This window comes from Aquarana catesbeiana, linkage group LG06 (assembly GCF_042186555.1).
Source record: "Aquarana catesbeiana isolate 2022-GZ linkage group LG06, ASM4218655v1, whole genome shotgun sequence".
Lineage (NCBI taxonomy): Eukaryota > Metazoa > Chordata > Amphibia > Anura > Ranidae > Aquarana > Aquarana catesbeiana.
This window is the reverse complement of record NC_133329.1, coordinates 86,567,834-86,589,789: the sequence shown is the minus strand read 5'-3', so window position 1 is coordinate 86,589,789 and position 21,956 is coordinate 86,567,834. Positions and strand designations below refer to the sequence as shown.

The following is a 21,956-nucleotide window of genomic DNA, read 5'->3' as shown; positions in this document are numbered from 1 at the left end:
TGCAGCACTTGCGCAGAATGGAGGACAAAGGAGACGCCGAAAGTCTCCGAACATGAACAGCTGTCCATGAGCTCTACGTGGCGCCTGTGCTATTAAGAGTACATTGTGCCACACGCTCCCGCTGTTCATGTTCGGAGACTTTCGGCGTCTCCTTTGTCCTCCTTACTGTGCAAGCGCTGCCCCTGCGCAGTACAGGGCAGACACTATCCGATGGGGGACAGGAGCGTGCGGGCAGAACAGGGGAAGTCAGTCAGCAGGCGGGACAGTCAGCTTGTGAGCGGGCTTGCTGGCCAATCAGCGGGCGGGGGAGCAGACAGATGACATCATCTCTCTGCTGCCTGCCTTTACTCTGGGACACAGCAAGTGGCAATCCGCTACGTGTGGCAGGTGATGTCGTGGCAAGTGACAATCCGCTATGTGTGGCAGGTGACGTTGTGGCACATGGCAATCCGCTACATGTGGCAGGAGACGTTGTGGCAAGTGACAATCCGCAATGTGTGGCAGGTGACAATCCGCTATCCGCTACGTGTGGCAGGTGAAGTCGTGGCAAGTGACAATCTGCAACGTGTGGCAGGTGACGTCGTGGCAAGTGACAATCAGCAATGTGTGGCAGGTGACAATCCGCTACCTGTGGCAGGTGACTTCGTGGCAAGTGACAATCTGCAACATGTGGCAGGTGGCATTGTGGCAAGTGACAATCCACAACTTGTGACAGGTGGCATCATGGCAACCCGCAATGTGTGGCAGGTGGCGTCGTGGCAAGTGACAATTCACAACCCGTGACATTGTGGCAAGTGACAATCCGCAATGTGTGGCTGGTGACGTCGTGGCAAGTGACAATCTGCAATGTGTGACAGGTGGCGTTGCGGCAAGTGACAATCCGCAATGTGTGGCAGGTGGCATTGTGGCAAGTGACAATCCGCAATGTGTGACATTGTGGCAATTGACAATCTGCAATGTGCGGCAGGTGACGTCGTGGCAAGTGACAATCCGCAACATGTGGCAAGTGACAAGCCGCATCTGAAGGCAGGTGACGTTGGCAAGTGACACGCTCAGGGCTTCCACTGATTCTGCATTATGGTGAGTTGAACTATTTTATTTTCTATGACAATGTAATAATAGGAATATTGCACTTCAATCATTTTTTTTGCGATACGGCACTGCGTCGATTTAACTGACAATTGCGCGGTCGTGTGACGTTGCACCCAAACAAAATTTACATCCTTTTTTCCCACAAATAGAGCTTTATTTTGGTGGTATTTGATCACCTCTGCGGTTTTTATTTTTTGTGTTATAAACAAAAATAGCAACAATTTTGAAAAAAAAAATCTTTTTTTTTTTTTAACTTTTTGCTATAATAAACATCCAAAAAAAAATAAAAATGTCTTCATCAGTTTAGGCCAATATGTATTCTTCTACATACGTTTGGTATGTCGCGCACCAGCCAGCTGGTGCGAAGTGACGTCAGGTCCTGCAGCTCCACCACGCACCAGCTGGCTGGCTTGAGACGCGGCTGTGAGTTCTTATCGAATACACCATTTTTTTGGATGTCAGTTGCTTATCATCATATTGGAATAAAGAAACCTTGATTTTAGTACCGCACCATGAAGTCTTCTTTCTACCTTTCATAATACACTCCACAAGCGATCTTACCCTGACAAGGGTCCCACGAAGCATACTGCAGCAGTTGGCTTTGGAGGAGAGGATTCAGATATCGGATGAACGTGTGAACACACTGTCCCTGGCTGATTGATCCCTCCTGTGTATGCCTATATGATCTCTATAACCTGAGATCCAACAGATCTGGTAAGCGGCCCTTTGGTCTTTAAAATCACTTTTTTGGCTGTTGTCTGGCTGCCCTTTTTGCGGGGTGAATAGAGCAATCGTTACACCTTCTGAAGAGTCCAATTTCAACAGGTTTACACGGATTGATATCTGTTATGGACTATTAACTATATTGTGGCACTATTTGTGTTTTTTTCATTCCTACACTTATGTGGTTTTTATACATTTATTTATATTATTTTGGTTGTGCATCTAAATTTGTTACACATATCTATTAGCTGAATATTCAGGTTTTCTAGTTGCAGCACCACTTTCTTCCTTGTTAATGTTTTTTATCAACAAATATACTTAATTTTGTTTCACTGCATTTTACCAACACATATATTTTTAAATATAAGTATATGCACATATGTTAGAGGGTTTCGCGGATATTCCACCATATATAATGCATAGAGCCACGACAGGTCCTCTTTATACTCCTATGCATGTATAGAGCCTAGACAGGTTCTCTTTCTACCCCTATATACATGTATAGAGCCATGACAGGTCCTCTTTATACTTCTATATACATGTATAGAGCCATGACAGGTCCTCTTTATACTCCTACATACATGTATAGAGCCATGACAGATCCTCTTTATACTTCTATATACATGTATAGAGCCATAACAGGTCCTCTTTATACTCCTACATACATGTATAGAGCCATGACAGATCCTCTTTATACTTCTATATACATGTATAGAGCCATGACAGGTCCTCTTTATACTCCTATATACATGTATAGAGCCATGACAGGTCCTCCTTATACTTCTATATACACGTATAATGCCATGACCGGTCCTGTTTATACTCCTATACATGAATAGAGCCATAACAGGTCCTTTTTATAGAGCCATGAGAGGTCCTCTTTATATTCCTATACACATGTATAGAGCCATGATAAGTCCTCTTTATACTCCTGCATACATGATACATGTATAGAGCAATGACAGGTCCTCTTTATACTGCTATACATGTAAACAACCATACAACCATGACAGGTCCTCTTTATACTCCTATATAATGTATAGAGCCATGACAGGTCCTCTTTATACTTATATATACACGTAGAGTGTCATAACAGGTCCTCTTTATACTCCTGTATACATGTATAGAGCCATGACAGGTCCACTTTAGTTATCATAATATTGGTGGGCGTGATATTTTCTTTTTTTTTGGGGGGGGGGCAGCATTTCATTCTTAGTACCAGGCAGCACAGTGTCTTGGGCCGACACTGATGTTTGGGAGTTCTAAGTAATTTTCTAGCAGATTTTTACATGTATGAGAGAAATGTCAGACTTGGCCTTGGGTTCAAGTGGTTAAGACCCTCTTACTTTTAAAGCACAATTTGTCCAAACCCACCATTCAGCATGGCACAATAAGGGCACTGCAGTTAGCCCCGCCAATTCCCCCACTCCTATTCTCAGGAATACTGATTCTATATACTTCCCAGGTATGGTTATGGCCTTGGCAACCAAATACTGACACCCTATAATAACAGAGCTAGAAATTGTCATTGGTTGCTATGGAAAAGCTGACCACTGTCCTAAGTCATGCCTTAGAACAGGGGTCCAATGTGAAGCTACGAAAACAACAAAGGGGAAGGCGCAAACACCTGGTGCATTAACCGAGAATTATTATTTTTTTATTCAAAGGCAATGGAACCAAAAAAAATGCATATTCACAAAAGTGCAGTGTAAACCAACATGTGAGTTGGAAGATGCCATATGGTGCAAGGTACACATGCTCCAACAACCTCCCGTGTACTAGCAAGCCGACGCATTTCAGGGGTGCACCCCATTCCTTTTTTTCTCTGGTAATGCACCAGGAACTCCTTTCCCTTTGTTGTTTTTGTAGTTTCACATTGGATTACCCATTTATGTGACGTGTCTCCTGTATAGCCATCTCTCTGTGTATGACCTCAGAGCGTTGGGAGCGATTGCATTTCTTTTCTTATTAGAACAGGGGTAGGCAACCTTTGAGAAGTGGAGATCTACCTGAGCATGATAGAAATCAAATATCACTGGGGGTCGGCTTTCTTTTTCACCCACAGTTTACTAGGCTTCAGTTATGAATGAACACAGTGCACGATCGGTACAAATCACTCGTGGTGTTCATTCAGAAAAATAATGGGCTGGAAAATGACACTTAACAGCCCCTTCCCCTGCTGTCCAGCCTGAAAGGATCCCTCACAGCAGCCGGAAGGAGGGAAAGGAGGGGAACCCAGCAGCACTGCTAAGATGTGGGAGGGACCAGGGGAGCATCCAAGGGAGGCTAGGCTGCAGAAGGAAGGGGAACCTGGACAGGAGGGGCGGTGAGGGTGGCATTTACTGGAACTGATCCCCTTTCTTTTTCCTCCTGCAGCAGCTGAATGCCATCAGGAGAAGCCAACTTTCAGCTTCTATAGGAGGAAAGTACAGTGGTTGGGTTCCAGTGAATGCCGCCCTCAGCAAGGAAAGTTTGCGATGTACCCGTCACCTGCCCACGATCGACAGGTAGATCGCAAACAGTGGGTTGTGCACCCCTGATATATATATATAGATATATATCTATATAAATACATCAGCCCTCAAAAATCCCACTTGTCCGCTTGCAACTTGCAAGTGGATTTTGACGGCTGGCGAGAAGGGCTGCCTGGGAGCGGGGGGGGGCACCGCCGATCACAGAGGGGAAGAGAAGAGAGCCGCCGGCTGGATGATCAGAGCGCGGGGGAACATAACAGCTTTCATTTCAAGCCACACGCCATCACATACAGCCCCTCCTCTTTTTCCGGGACTTTGATAGACAGATCACCCATCCAATCCTAAGACGGGTGATGTGCATCAAAGTTCCCCGGACAAAGGCAGGGGCTTATGTGACGGTGCATGGCGGGGGCACACACAGCTATTGAAATGAAAGCCGTTATGTTCCCTGCTCTGATTATCCGGCCAGTGGCTCCCCTCTGCTGCATGGTGGGCACAGGCTTCATGGTAGGCACAGGCTGCATGCTGGGCACAGGTTGCATTGATGGGCATAGGCTACATCGATGGATACAGGCTGCATTGGCGGGCACAGGCTGCACTGGTGGGCATGGATAAAGTTGTTAATATTTTTATAACTTAATTCTGCATAAAACATTTAAGTGTCATTTCATTAGATAATTTATGAGGGTGGGTTTAGGGGCGGGGCAGGGTGAGGGTTGGGTGGGGCAACTGGTGGCGAGTAACCCTTGAGGCCTGGCTAGTAGCTCAGGACATGAAATTTTGAGCCCTGATCTACATCAAATTCTTCATTATTAGGAGAAACAAATCCCGAGCTGCATAACAATGCCTGTGTGTGTCTAATATATAATATATATATATATGACACACACACATACATACATACACACACAGTATAATACTGTAAATCTGGCAGTTGCCTTGTGAGCTATGACCTGAGCCAGTTAGCTGTTATGGAAATGTAGCCCCACGCATAAGTGTTGATATACAGTTAGGTCCATATATATATATATATATATATATATATATATATATATATATATATATATATATATATATATTTGGACACAGGCATAATTTTAGTTTTTTCAGGTATTTAACACAACATATTCAAGCTATTGTTATATAATGGATATGGGCTGAAAGTGCACAACTTTCGCTTATCTGTCCCCCCCCCCCTCCGATGCCACATTTGGCACCTTTCAGGGGGGAGGGGGGGAACAGGTACCTGTTTTTGACAGATACCGTACCCCACTTCCGGGAGACAGGGCCGCGGCCCGGTTTCTCGGAAGTTCACCCCCCTCATCCTCCCCAATAAGAAAGTGCAGCACGCTTCGCGCATGCGCAGTAGGGACCCAGCTGTGAAGCCGAAAGGCTTCATTGCCGGGTTCCCTTACCAGGAATGGAGGCGGCTGCACCCAACAGCCAATCCAAAGATCTGTGGTGCTGACATCATGGGCTCCCCAGACAGGTAAGTGTCCTAATATTAAAAGTCAACAGCTGCATTTGTAGCTGTTGACTTAATTTTTTCGTGGGGGGCTGGACCTCCTCTTTAAGAATAGCTCCCCCCTCCTTTTTTTCAAGAGACCAAAAGTAATTGGACAATCGAATCAAAAGCTGTTTCATGGCCAAGTGTGGGCTGCTCCTTTGTTATTTCTTCATCAATTAAGCAGGTAAAAGGTCTGGAGTTGATTCTAAGTGTGGTATTTGCATTTGGAATCTGTTGCCGTGAACCTACATAATGCGTTCAAAGGAGCTGTCCATTCAAGTGAAACAGGCCATTGTAAGGCTTCAAAAACTAAACAAATCCATTAGAGAGGTAGCAGTAACATTATGAGTGGCCAAATCAACAGTGTAATACATTTTAAGGAAAGAAGAACGCACTGGTGAGCTCAGCAACATAAAAAGGCCTGGACGTCCACGGAAGACAACAGTGGTGGATGATCGCAGGATCCTCTCTCTGGTAAAGAAAAACCCATTCACAACATCCAAGTGAAGGACACCCTCCAGGAGGTGGGTGTATCATTGTCAAAGTCTACAATCAAGATAAGACTTCACGGGAGCAAATACAGAGGGTTCACCACAAGGTGCAAACCCTTCATAAGCCTCTAGAATAGAAACGCTGGAAAATACTTTGCCAAAAAACATCTAAAAAAGCCAGACCAGTTCTGGAAAAGCATTCTTTGGATGGCTGAAATTAAGATTAATCTGTACCAGAATGACGGGAAGAAAAAAGTTTGGAGAAGGCTTGGAGCAGCTCATGATCCAAAGCACACGTCATCTGTAAAACATGGTGGAGGCAGTATGATGGCATGGGCATACTTGGCTTCCAGTGGCACTGGGTCATGTGTGTTTATTGATGATGTGACAGAAGACAGAAGCAGCTGGATGAATTCTGCAATGTTTAGAGATTGCAGAATATTTTTTCTGTTTTCTCCTATTTCTCTGAGGATTGCAGCAATTTATCAGCCTCCTGGACCGGTGTTGAGCTTTCTTGATGACTTTGCTGCCTGGCTACCCTACTTTCTCTCCTCTGAAATACCCACGATCATTCTTGGTGACTTCAACATTCCTGTCAATGTTAACAGCCCAACTACAGCTAAACTTCTCAACTTAACCTCATCTTTTGATCTAACCCAATGGACACATACTTCCACTCACTCCAACGGTAATACCCTTGACCTTGTATTCTCCCATCTCTGCAACCCTGGCAACCTCACAAACACCCCCTTTCCTCTCTCTGATCACAACCTCATTAGTTTCACTGTATCCTTGCCTCCAACCACCCATCCCTCCAAGCAGCAATTACTTGTAGGAACCTTTGCCACCTTAACCCTTCTCTTCTCTATTCCGCTACTGACCACCTATATGACATAATCTCTCCCCTGTCCTGTCCTGACCTGGCCACCTCTGTCTACAACAGCTCGCTCTCATCATCACTTGATGCACTTGCTCCTCTAACCACATGCAGAGTCAGGCCCCGACCGTTACAACCCTGGCAAACTGACAACTCTAGAGATTTCAAGAGACATTGTCGCGCTCTTGAACGACTGTGGTGTAAAACCAAATGCCTGCAAGACTTCATCCTATATAAATCTGCCCTTCTAAAATACAATTCCTGCCTCCATGCTGCCAAACAAGCCTACTCTGCTTCTCTTATTAATACTTTGTCATCCAGTCCCCGTCGGCTCTTCTCAACCTTTAACTCTCTGCTTCGTCCCCCACCCCCTCTACCCACTAACTCACTCACTGCCCAAGAGATTGCCAATCACTTCAAAGACAAGATTGATGCAATTCGCGAGGACACCTCCACTGTGCGTACATTTTTCCCACCCAACATACCTTGCCTAACAGCACATTCAACACTCTTCTCTTTTGAATTAGCTACTACTGAAGAGGTTACAAAACTTCTCTCAGGTGCCCACCTAACCAATTGTCCCTTGGATCCTGTTCCCTCACAACTACTAAAGTCACCCTCTTATTCTATCCTATGCTCCCTCACTCACATCTTCAATCTCTCCCTTTCTAGTGGCACCTTCCCCTCCCCTCTAAAACATGCGCAGATCACTCCCATACTTAAAAAGCCCTCACTAGACCCCACCAATCGAAACCACTTAAGGCCCATCTCATTGCTCCCATGCACCTCTAAACTTCTAGAACGCTTAGTCTACAACCGTCTTAGCTCCTACCTCAGTGAAAATAACCTTTTTGACCCATTACAGTCTGGCTTTTGCTCGCAGCACTCCACCGAAACTGCCTTAATAAAACTCACTAACGATTTACTAACTGCTAAAACCAACATCCAATACTCCATACTCCTACTATTTGACCTCTCTGCGGCCTTTGATACTGTTGACCACCCGCTCCTTCTCAATAAACTACATTTCCCTTGGCCTCTGAGATTCTGCTCTGTGACAGACTCACCCGAGACAGAGGCTATTGGAGGGGACTGAACGCTAGCCTCTTGCCAACAGATTATGGGCCCTGGCATTTGGGGAAATGGTGCTCTCTGTGAGCTGTATGCCTGGGGACCCTGGGGTTGGTGTTACTTTGGATTCAGCTCCATGTCCCCCCAAAACACACAGACTCTGGGGACCCTGTATTTGCTATAGTAGCAATAGTGACTGAGCCATATTGTTGGGGCTCATACTGTGAGAAGATGCGAATGTCATCAACTCCACTCACCTGTCTGATGTCAGCTATAATGTGTTTAATGTAAATAAGTTTAGTCTAGGTTCTAAGGGTATTCAACTCATTGTTGTTTGTTCTAATTAACCCTGTGTTAATGTTTATGGTAATGTGTGTTAATTGAATGAGCTGATCACATTAGCCACCAGCACTGGCTAGGAGACGAACAGTCTAGGCTGAGGAAGGGGGAGATTGTTGTTTGTATTGTTAATTGTAATTAGCTCCAGCTATTGTGTTTATACTACTGTGTGAAGCTCGGTGCCCACAAGTCTGTCATCTGGTCTGGGTAAATTTTTTAGTAAATCAGCTCATGTTAATTAGGTTAGCTTTGAGTCAGCCTGCTGTATAAATGTGTGTGAGATCTCAAATAAAGAGTTAGTCCTGATGTACTCCAAGACTGGTGTTGTCTAGTTCTTGGGGGTTCCTATAGCCAGATCCAATGGACTCGTGTTCCAGAACTTAGGAAGCGGTATACTGATGGAAGCACTCAAGCGGAGTGTGGGACGTTCCGTGACATGCTCTATCTTGGTTCTCTGCCCATCTATCACAGCGCTCCTTCAGTGTCACCTATAACTCTGTCTCCTCCTCTCCATTGCCCCTTTCTGTGGGGGTCCCCCAAGGCTCTGTTCTTGGACCCCTTCTCTTCTCTATCTACACCTCCTCCCTTGGTCACTCGATAACCGTCCACGGCTTCCAATACCACTTTTACGCCGATGATACCCAAACCTGTCTACTCCTCACCTCACTCCTTCAGTCTCCTCTCGCATTACTAACTTACTAATCAGCATGGATGTCGCACCACTTCCTTAAACTAAATCTCTCTAAAACTGAGCTATTAATATTCCCCCCTTCCCGCCTGTGCCCCCCTCCATGCCTTTTCCATCAAAATCAACAATGCAACCATCAGGCCCTCCCCTCAGGCCAGGGTACTAGGTGTAATCCTAGACTCTGACTTGTCATTTCAGCCCCAAGTCCAATAGTTGTCAAAAGTTTGTAGAATTCACCTCCGTAACATCTCTAAAATAAGCCCCTTTTTAACAAATGAAACCACCAAGCTCCTCATTCACTCCCTTGTTATCTCTTGCCTTGACTATTGCAACTCCCTTCTCATTGGCCTGCCTCTCCATAGGCTATAACCTCTTCAGTCTATCATGAATGCTGCTGGCAGACTTATCCACCTTACCAACCGCTCAGCGTCTGCCAACCCTCTCCTCCAATCCCTACACTGCCTTCCAATCACCCAGCGAATTAAATTCAAAATACTAACCACAACATACAATGACATTCACAACTCTGGCCGTTCCAATTACAATTGTTTTTCCTTTTTTATAAATTTTATTTTTGATCTCCTAATCTGTATATTTTATCAACCCAATCATGCAACCATGTTCTAAATGTTTTCTATATTTCATATCATGTATTGATTCCTTGTTGGAATATGTATTTATGTATATTTTTGTGGCTTCAATGAATTGTAAAGTTATACAAATGGTTATATATAGCAAAATGCATTGAATTATTTGAATATAACAACTTTATGATAATCTGAATTCATTAAATTAATTAATTTTTATTTATTACTGCTCCCGTGTGCTTATATAAAGTCCCACTACTTGCTCTTTTTACTTTTATTACATTTTATTGTATTATAACTGTATTGTCTCCTTTTATATTGTAAAGCATTGCGTAAACTGTTGGCACTATATAAATCCAGTATAATAATAATAATATACTGTCAGCCCAGATTCAGCCAAATGCAGCAAAGTTGATTGGACAGCGTTTCACAGTACAGATGGACAATGATCCAAAACACATTGCAAAAGCAACCCAGGAGCTTTTGAAGGAAAAGAAGTGGAATATTCTGCAATGGCCGATTCAATCACCTGGTCTCAACCCAATTGAGCATGCATTTCACTTGCTGAAAGCAAAACTTAAGGCAGAAAACAAAGAACAATTGAAGACATGTGCAGTTAAAGCCTGGCAAATCATCAGAAAGGAGGAAATACAGTCTTTGGTAATGTCCATGAGTTGCAGACTTCAGGCAGTCATTGCCAGTAAAGGATTCTCAACAAAATATTACAAATTACCATTTTATTTATAATTATATTCATTTGTCCAATTACATTTGAGCCCCTAAAAATGGGGGTCTGTGTATAAATATGGTTGCAGTTCCTAAAATGTTTTACTTGATATTTATGTTCAACCTCTTGGATTAAAGCTGAAAGTCTGCAATTCAAATTCATTTGGATTGTTTTGTTTTAATTTTTTTCTAGTGGCGTACAGAGCCAAAAGTATGAAAATTGTGCCTGTGACCTGGATTCAAGAATCTGACCTTCCTTCTCCTGCTTCTCTTTCCTATGGTGGCCTCCTGTGGACTCACTCTCCCAGGCCTAGTGGATGGAAAGGAGGTGGTGTTGGAATCCTATCCCCTCAAAGCACTTTTGCAGGTTCTTCATCCACCCCCCTCTCTGTCCCTCTCTTCATTTGAAGCTCACTGTATTTGTCTATTTTCTCCAGTTTCATTGAGAATTGCTGTGATCTATCTGCCCCCTGGACCGGTATCAAACTTCCTTGACGACTTTTCTGCCTGGCTACCCTACTTTCTCTCCTCTGAAATTCCAACAATTCTTGGTGACTTCAACATCCCTGTTAATCTTAACACTCCCGCTACTTCTAAGCTGCTGAGCCTAACCTCTTTTGACCTAAAACAATGGACAAGCGCTTCTACTCACTCTTGGCAACTGCCTTGACCTTATATTCTCCTACCTATGCACTTTGTCGTGAATATTCAGTCAGAATAAGTTGTGCCTTTTTAAGGACAGGTTTCCCGCACAATAATTATCCTTGAGTAATTTTTAACGAAGATATTTTTAAGATACAAAATCAATCAATATGACACAGTCTATGCTTGTGAAACTTTTTCACGGAGACGTGTGGTCACACAAAATAGAAATTTTATTGGTAAACAAACACAAATAATCACATGAAATTAAGATACCGATTGCATTACATGAACGTCTTGAAAATCAATAAAAACACTTGCAAAAATGGGCGTACCATCCCTTTGACATAATACTACCATGATAACTTCTCGGTAGAATCAATAACCTTGTGAACTTGACACTTAAACAGAACATCTGTATTTCACACGTACAACCGTTACTATACTGCAGGTAAGTAAGTGGTTAAAATTGTGAAATAAATTAGACGTTTGTTTTGTCAATAAATGTGGCAACTATGCAAAAAGAAAAATATAATGAAAAATTTGAATCTTTAGAGAAAAATCTACCAGGCGGTTATTGATTCGGGAGAATGATTATCAGTTGAATAATATTCAATACATCAATATTTGAGAGAACATATCAATATTTGAGAGAACATACAAGATAAAATCAACATGACATAATTACCCATTCCAGGATGGCTACAGTTCCTATTGGCTGGTTACCAGAGTTAAGATGGCTGCCGTAGTTTCAAAATGGATACTCCTAAAGAGGATTTACTTCTTGTGACCTCCGAGTTCTAAGTATTAGGTGTTGAGGAATTTTCATGAATGTAAAGAGATGTATTCATGCATGGTGCATGAGTGTCAGTCTGGGAGTGTGTGTGTCTCCCAGTGTCCCCCCCTCAGGGTGGATCCCTGAGCTCTCCCCCTGAGCTCTCTCCTCCTTCCCTCTCTTCTGCCATCTTACTTGCCTCTAAATACCATTTCAGATAATAAGACCATAAAAATTATAATGGCTCTGCCCAAAAGGAGGTGGCTCACTTCCCATTGGGTTAGGAGACGTAATGATTAACTTCCTCTGGAAATTTAGTGAGTTCAAATAATACCACCTTCAACCACCAGGTGTCTCACACGTGTTTTGAGTCCATCCTTTTAAATTAATACGTTCTATTTTCATAAGGTGTATAATGGTAAGGATAAGTATATACCTTTAAATATTCTGGTACTCGGTCTAATGTAAAATACACTCAGTATAAGTTTGATTAATCATCATTACATAACTTGGTTATATAACTGTATCTCTATAAATGTATATCTGTAAAACTGGTCTATCTAGGAAATACACACATTGTTATATATTTCATCAATACTACATAAAAATGATTATCTATATGGATACCTGTATAACTTCTGGTATCTCCACTGAACATTTGTTTATCTTAAGTGTAGGCTACAATCTTATATGATTATAATCATGATTACATGTTTTTCCTAATACTAATTTGTTACTTAAAACACTTCTACTTATAAAATCACACTTTCATATACATTTTCTTCATAGCAAAGTTGTTGGGTCCGCAGACGCCAACATTATAATGTCTCTGTGACCTACAATGTCAGAGATAGTTTAAAATGACTTATGATAACCTTATTGATACCTTAAATTATTTTTGACTGGCACAATATTCAACTTTCTCTAATGTATTGAGAGGGACCTTGAACATTCTCACTGGGTGTCTAGAAATGACTTGTTTGTTTAAACCATCCTAAAAGTTCATACAATGAGTTTTGTTAGCCAAGGTGTTAGCTATTTAAACAGTTCTCCACTCGAACACAATGAGTTAGGCTATCTCTATGCTAGAAAAGTCTATGTCACCTTGTGTCCTGTGGCAGCTTTGGTTTATTCACAATACCATGTAAATATCTCCTTGTTTTGTGACAAGAGCAGTCTTTGTTCCAACAGCTTCCTTTACAATACATGCTTGTAAAAGTCTTCAATATTTAAAGAAGTAGAGAAAAGCTTGGTCAAACATGAGAATGTCCATTTTATCCTAAAAGTCCCCAAGAGGGCAACAGTTCAAATATTTAACATCACAGTTCATCTACTTGGTGAGGCCTAAGCATCTCTCATGTTTCTGCCAGTAAATATAAAATATATTTCTTCATGAATTCACAACAACTTCACACACCATCTCCAATATTCCTTTTCCTCTCTCTGATCACCACCGTATTAGTTTCACTCTCTCCTTGTCTGCCTCCTCCTTGCCTTCCAACTACCAAACTATTACCCGTAGAAACCTTTGCCATCTTAACCCTTCTCTTCTTTTTTCTGCTACAGATTGTCTCTACGACAAAATCTCATCCTTGTCCTGCCCCAACTTGGCCACTTCTGTCTACAACAGTTAACTGTCATCCACCCTGGATACCTTCGCCCCACTCACTACCCACAGAATTAGGCCCCGACCGCTACAATCCTGGCAGACAGACGATACCAGAAGCCTCAAAAAATGTAGCCGTGCTCTTGTGCGTCTGTGGTGTAAAACTAAGTCACAGCAAGATTTCAGCCAATATAAATCTGCCTTCCAAAAATACCATTCCTGCCTGCACACTGCCAAACAGACCTACTTTATCACTCTCATTAACACCCTCTCACATAGTCCCCGTCAACTCTTTTCTACCTTTACCACTCTACTTCGTCCTCCATTACCCCCACCCACTAACTTACCCACTGCCCAGGAGATTGCTAATCACTTCAAAAATAAGACTGAGACAATTCGTTTCGAGATCTCCACTATACAAACATCTCCCTAACTTTACACTCCTTGTCCACCAGCACAATCAATACTTCCCTCTTTTAACCCAGCTACTATAGAGGAAGTCACTAAACTTTTTTCTAATGCCCACCTAAACTCCTGCCCCCTGGACCGTTACTTCTCAAATACTACCGTAACCATCTGACTCAATCCTACACTCCTTAACTCATATCTTCAACCTCTCACTCTCTACTGGCATCTTCCCCAACCCTCTAAAACATGCGCTAGTCAATCCCATACCAAAAAAGGCCTCAGACCCCACCAATCTTAACAACCTAAGACTCATCTCTTTACTCCCTTTTGCCTCCAAACTCCTTGAACGTTTAGTCTACAACCGACTGAGCGACCACCTCATTGAGAATAACCTTCTTGATCACCTTCAGTCTGGATTTCGCCCACAGCACTCCACAGAAACTGCCCTCCTAAAACTCACAAATGACTTACTAACAGCCAAAACCAATGGTCATTATTCCATACTCTTACTCTTGGACCTTTCTGCTGCCTTTGATACAGTTGACCACCCCCTCCTCCTCAAAAAACTCAATTTGCTTGGTCTCCATGGCTGCACTCTCCGTTGGTTTGAATCTTACCCATCTCATTGCACCTTCAGTGTCACTTACAACTCCACTTCCTCTTCTCCAACTCCTCTTACCGTTGGGGTCCCCCAAGGTTCTGTCCTTGGACCTCTGCTATTCTCGATCTACACGTCCTCCCTGGGTCAGCTGATAGCCTCCCATGGCTTTCACTACCATTTATATGCTGATGACACCCAAATCTATCTCTCTGCCCCTCAGCTCACCCCATCAATCTCCTCACGCATCATTGATCTACTAACAGACATATCAGCCTGGATGTAAAACCACTTCCTCAAACTTAATCTATCTAAAACCGAGCTCTTAATATTTCCTCCCCCACGTGCCCGCTCCCCTGACTTCTCTGTCAAGATCAATGGCACATATATCAGTCCGTCCCCACATGCCAGGGTGCTAAGGGTAACCTTAGACTCTGAACTGTCCTTTCAGGCCCACATACAATCCCTGTCCAAATCATGCCGCCATAGCCTCCGCAACATTTCCAGAATACGCCCCTTTTTAACTAAGGACACCACCAAGCTTCTAATTCACTCCCTGGTCATCTCTCGCCTCGACTACTTTAACTCCCTTCTCATTGGATTACCTATATATAGACTATCCCCCCTTCAGTCCATAATGAATGCCGCTGCAAGACTTATCCACCTTACCAACCATTCAGTGTCCTCCACCCCTCTCTGCCAATCCCTCCACTGGCTTCCACTCACCCAACAAATAAAATTCAAAGTACTAACAATAATTTACAAAGCCATCCATAACTCTGCCCCCAGCTACATCACTAACCTAGTCCCAAAATACCAACCAAGCCGCTTTCTTCGGTCATCCCAAGACCTCCTGCTCTCTAGCTCCCTTGTCACTTCCTCCCATGCTCACCTCCAGGATTTCTCCAAAGCTTCTCCCATCCTTTGGAACTCCCTACCCCAATCTGTCCGACTGTCCCCTAATCTATCCATCTTTAGGCGATCCCTGAAACCCTTCTCTTCAAAGAAGCCTATCCTGCTTCTAACTAACACTGTTTTACTTCCTCCATCAGCTCATTCCCCCACAGCTATTACATTTTGTATCAATTGACCCTTCCTTTTTAGATTGTAAGCTCTAAAAAGCAGGTCCCTCTGATTCCTCTTGTACCAAATTGTATTGTAATAGGGCGTACACACGGTCGGACTTTGTTCGGACATTCCGACAACAAAATCCTAGGATTTTTTCCGACGGATGTTGGCTCAAGTCTTGCATACACACGGTCACACAAAGTTGTCGGAAAATCCGATCGTTCTAAACGCGGTGACGTAAAACACGTACGTCGGGACTATAAACGGGGCAGTGGCCAATAGCTTTCATCTCTTTATTTATTCTGAGCATGCGTGGCACTTTGTCCGTCGGATTTGTGTACACACGATCGGAATTTCCGACAACGGATTTTGTTGTCGGAAAATTTTATCTCCTGCTCTCCAACTTTGTGTGTCGGAAAATCCGATGGAAAATGTCCGATGGAGCTCACACACGGTCGGAATTTCCGAAAACACGCTCCGATCAGACATTTTCCATCGGAAAATCCGACCATGTGTACGGGCCATAACTGTAATGTCTGCCCTCATGTTGTAAAGCGCTGTGCAAAATGTTGGCGCTATATAAAACCTGTATAATAATAATAATTTAAATAGTAATTGTAATGCCTTACCTCCAGTCCATCAGCCTCCACCTTCTCTGGGTTCAGATTCTGATCTTCCCTGCACAGAGCCTTCAAAGCGGAGTTCCACCCATTTAAAAGTCAGCAGCTACAAACAGTGTAGCTGCTGACTCTTAATAATCGGACACTCACCTGTCCCATGGTCCAGCAATGTGGGCGAACAAAGCCTCGCTCCTCTCCCCCTCCTCTCTGCGGCACCGGTATCATTACTGTGGGCGCATGCGCGAGCCGCGCTGCGATTAGCCGGACAATCTTCTGGGACCTGTGACGTGTCCCAGAAGATTGCAGGGAGGGAGGGGAGAGGTGAACTTCCTTCCGGTGCCACAGAGCCAGGGGAGGAAGTGGGAGCTGGGAGAGGGTATCTGACTTACCCCCCAAAAAAATGACATGCCAAATGTGGCATGTCAGGGGGTCACCATCACTTAAAGCATAAGTTCAATTTTTTTGGTGGAAGCTTTAAAGTGATTTTTTTTATAAACAAACATGTTATATACTTACCTGCTCTGTGTAATGGTTATGCACAGAGCAGCCCTGATTCTCCTTTTCTGGGGTCCCCCAACGACGTTTCTGGCTCCTCCTGCCTTTAGAGTGCCCCAATAGCAAGCTGCAAAGTATAGTATAAAGTGCCCCTCTAGCAAGGTAAAAAAAACTTCTGCCTTTAGAACCATTCACTTGCTGCCCAGGACTACATGTCCCATGAGGCATTGCTCCTCACACATTCACAAGTTCTCAGGCACTTACTGACATGTATGGATGGTTTACCGAGCTGTATGTGTGCTGCACTGTATTTCCTGATATGTAAACTAATGCATTCTGTATGCATGCCAACTAATTGGCTGATCGATTATGAAAATAGTTGACAACTATTTTCATAATTGATTAGTTGATATGATGCCATATGCACATTGATTGTTATATGTGTGCTGTCCACTAAAATCCCATATCCCCTTTGTTTTCTCACCCCAAGTATATTTGGCGATATATAATACGATTTAGGAACCTTACAAAGCCATAGATATATCTATCTCCTTGTCCTTCCTACACCCACTTTACAAGGTAAAGTTTGGATATACTCACCTCATCTAGGATCTTAGCTTGGGGGCCATAGTTATTAAACAGCATTTATCTATGCATGTTCTCCACTTTGTTCTTGCAGTGTATAACTATTGCTGTAAGAGAAATTCCCTGCCATGATTTAGTTCCAACCCTGAGAGGACCTGACTCAGATGTTCTGCATTTGATGTCACAGTGCGTCATAACATACATCTATGTAAACACCGTTTGTGTTTTACAAAGTTTTTACACTATTTCAATATACTACCCTTACCATTTTTTTGTCAGACGGAGGACTATGTACCCCCTGGTGTGGGGCTCCCATATTTTCCCGCACAGACTCTTGGGTCTATGCATTTGATCTCGTCCTGGGTAATACAGCGTGCATGGGATTTCACTATATTTGTATTTTACAACATTTAAGAATTGTGTAATTCATTATTTTCCTCTTCTTTATAGCATTAAATGTGATGATTGCTCTATAATACCATTAAAATAATCTCCTGAAGAAGCGGTGGTCTCCCTGCGAAACATGTTGAGCGTCCAACACGCAGATGGTATATGCTAAAGTTGACAATGGTTATCTCCCAAAGGTCATCCCATCTGTGATTTTATAGAGCCGAATGTCTAGGACACAGTTACCGTATCTATTTTTAGAATTTATATGTTTTAATATATTGTGGGAATAAAATCAAATTTTTACACTTATCTTGATTATCTCAAGTCTTTGCATGGTACCATGAAAGCCCACAATAGCCTCAATTCACTCTACTTCCCATTGTGATTGGAAAATCAGGACACTCCTGATCTGCAACTCCCAAAGAACCCCCCGGGAGCAGTATGACAGCCGGGGAACTTGGATCATCATATTACACTTTTCTGCTCCACAATGTTGATGAAAAAGAGCGGAAAAGAGGGATTTCAGGGTTCTATGTGGACATAGGCGTGCGCAGGGGGTGTGCCGGGTGTGCCTGGGCACACCCTAATCACCCTGTGTGGCACAAATTCTCCCTGCTGATATTTCACCAAAGCCCCCCAGCGGGGCTCCAAATTTAAAAAAAAAAAAATTAATTAAAAAGTAAAATAAAAATAAAAAAAAACACTGACACCAAGTCCAATGCTCTACTGACACCATCCACTGCTCTACTAACACCGTCCATGTTTTAAATAATTTGGGGTGCACACCCTAATGCAATAGGCTGCGCACACCTATGTATGTGGAGCACAGCCAGGTGACCCCTCTCCCCTGTAAACAGGTGACCCCTCCATGCCCCCTCCCCCCTGTACACAGGTGACTCCTCAGTGCCCCCTTCCCCCTGTACACAGGTGACCCCTCCGTGCCCCCTCCCCCCTGTACACAGGTGCCCCCTCCCCCCTGTACACAGGTGACCCCTCCCCCCTGTACACAGGTGACCCCTCCATGCTCACTCCCTCCCTGCTGTAGACAGGTGACCCCTCCATACTGTACACAGGTGACCCCTCCTCTACTGTACACAGGTGACCCCTCTACTGTACACAGGTGACCCCCCCTCTACTGTACACAGGTGACCCCCCCTCTACTGTACACAGGTGACCCCCCCCTCTACTGTACACAGGTGACCCCTCCTCTACTGTACACAGGTGACCCCTCCTCTACTGTACACAGGTGACCCCCCTCTACTGTACACAGGTGACCCCTCCTCTACTGTACACAGGTGACCCCCCTCTACTGTACACAGGTGACCCCCCCTCTACTGTACACAGGTGACCCCCCCTCTACTGTACACAGGTGACCCCTCCTCTACTGTACACAGGTGACCCCCCCTCTACTGTACACAATTGACCCATCCATGCCCCCCTCCCTACTGTACACAGGTGACCCCCCCTCCCCACTGTACACAGGTGACCCCTCCATGCCCCCCTCCCTGCTGTACACAGGTGACCCCTCCATGCCCCCCTCCCTGCTGTACACAGGTGACCCCTCCATGCTGTACACAGGTGACCCCTCCATGCCCCCCTCCCTACTGTACACAGGTGACCCCTCCATGCTGTACACAGGTGACCCCTCCATGCCCCCCTCCCTGCTGTATACAGGTGACCCCTCCATGCCCTCCTCCCCGCTGTACACAGGTGACCCCTCCATGCCCCCCTCCCCGCTGTACACAGGTGACCCCTCCATGCTGTACACAGGTGACCCCTCCATGCCCCCCTCCCTGCTGTACACAGGTGACCCCTCCATGCTGTACACAGGTGACCCCTCCATGCCCCCCTCCCCGCTGTACACAGGTGACCCCTCCATGCTGTACACAGGTGACCCCTCCATGCCCCCCTCCCTACTGTACACAGGTGACCCCTCCATGCCCCCCTCCCTGCTGTACACAGGTGACCCCTCCATGCCCCCCTCCCTGCTGTACACAGGTGACCCCTCCATGCCCCCCTCCCTACTGTACACAGGTGACCCCTCCATGCCCCCCTCCCTACTGTACACAGGTGACCCCTCCATGCCCGACTTTCTTGTTCCTCCATCCTGCCATCATACACTGGCAGCATTGGTATCCTCCCGCGGGAAGGGTGCCCTTCACTCATTGGCTCCCCGGAAAGGTTCCTGTTCCTGATTGGCAGATTGCCAGGCATGCTTCTGGGTGATTGGGTGCCAGGCCGGGCAGCGCTGTGCTGTGATTGGTCTGGCTGGATGCCGGGTTCGCGGCGTGTCTGGTGTGCTGAGCTCAGTGTGTCGGCTGCTGCTACTGCGGGGAGAGAGTGAGTGTGAGAGATATGGGGGGAGCACCGGGGACTTGTACTGAGGAGGACTTATATGTGGGGGGGGACACTTACTGCATATTAGAGAAGGTGCAGGGGGGAGAATAAAGGGGGACTTGTATTGACTTTTATGGGGGGGAAGAGACTGACTACAGGGGGGTGGCGGGAAATTATTTGGGGACTTGTATTAGAGTAAAGAGACATAATTATTTTATTATTTGGGGGGGACTTTAGACATTGATCCTCTATTGTTATATACAGGGAGGGGGTGTCTGTACACTGGAGGTGATGTAGAGAGTATACATGAGAGGGGAGATCTTTGTAAAGTACAGATGGTGATAATATATCTGGGGGGGGGGGGGGGGGGGTTGGTGATCTACACTATATTACCAAAAGTATTGGGACACCTGCCTTTACACTCACATGAACTTTAATGGCATCCCGGTCTTAGTCCGTAGGGTTCAATATTGAGTTGGCCCACCCTTTGCAGCTATACCAGCTTCAACTCTTCTGGGAAGGCTGTCCACAAGGTTTAGGAGTGTATCTATGGGAATGTTTGATCATTCTTCCAGAAGTGCATTTGTGAGGTCAGGCGCTGATGTGGATGGGAAGGCCTGGCTCACAGTCTCCACTCTAATTCATCCCAAAGATGTTCTATTGGGTTGAGGTCAGGACAGTCTGGGGTGGAGGAACTTGACTGGCCTGCACAGAGCCCTGACCTCAACCCGATAGGACACCATTGCAATGAATTAGAGTGGAGACTGTGAGCCAGGCCTTATCATTCAACATCAGTGCCTGACCTCACAAATGCTCTTCTGGAAGAATGATCAAACATTCCCATAGACACACTCCTAAACCTTGTGGACAGCCTTCCCAGAAGAGTTGAAGCTGTTATAGCTGCAAAGGGCGGGCCAACTCAATATTGAACCCTACGGACTAAGACTGGGATGCCATTAAAGTTCATGTGTGTGTAAAGGCAGGCGTCCCAATACTTTTGCCAATATGGTGTATTAGGGGCAGGGTGATATTATATACAGGTGGGGTGTATCAGAGGGGTGATATTATATACAGGTGGGGTGATATATAAGAGTATTATATACAGGTGGGGTGATATATAAGAGTATTATATACAGGTGGGGTGATATAAGGCAGGGGTGATATTATATACAGGTGGGGTGATGTATAAGGGTATGGTGTATTAGAAGGGTGATATATACAGGTGGGGTGATATAAGGCAGGGGTGAAATTATATACAGGTGGGGTGATGTATAAGGGTAGGGTGTATTAGAGGGGTGATATTATATACAGGTGGGGTGATGTATAAGGGTAGGGTGTATTAGAGGGGTGATATTATATACAGGTGGGGTGATCTTAAATATAAGTGAGATGGAGGGGCGATGCCACATAAAGGTCGGATGTATTCTATTGGTGATGTTATATACAGGTAGGGGGATGTGATAACGGAAGTGAACAATACCAGCTGGGAGTGTTTTAGCAACAAGGCATGTCGGGATGACGCAATCTCTGGGAGTTTTTTAGGCAGGCTTCAGGAGGGTATGGAAATGCTTTGCACATATAGCAAGGACATTATCCAAGTCTGGTTAAGGCTGCAGAGTTTGTTTTTTGGCTCCATACACACTAGCTTAAAAAAAACAAAAGCCGCAGTACTCTTGGCAGAAAAAAATTCAAATTTCGAGTGTTTTTTGTGCTAGAGTTTAGAAGAGTTTCTCTCAAAACAGAAGGGGTTTTGTGTTTTTTTTTTTTTTTTTTTTTGCCTCTAAACACTGAGCAGAAAAAAACCGCCTCTAGACTCCCTAATGTGGAGGGACACATGGGATGAGATTAGTTGCATCC

The 21,956-nt window shown here is 44.6% G+C and overlaps 1 protein-coding gene across 2 annotated transcripts in view; it reads left to right on the top strand.

The window, feature by feature from the left end:
* The first annotated feature begins 1,523 nt into the window (after positions 1-1,523).
* SHMT1 (serine hydroxymethyltransferase 1) overlaps positions 1,524-21,956 on the top strand; it is a 60,326-nt gene continuing 39,893 nt past the window's right edge. The window contains exon 1 of one of the 2 annotated variants that reach the window (XM_073636388.1): positions 1,524-1,806. The gene's annotated coding sequence lies outside the window, so the exon portion shown is untranslated. Of the gene's footprint in view, positions 1,807-19,995; positions 20,103-21,956 lie in introns of those variants that run through there. The other variant, XM_073636386.1, reaches the window with a different exon arrangement.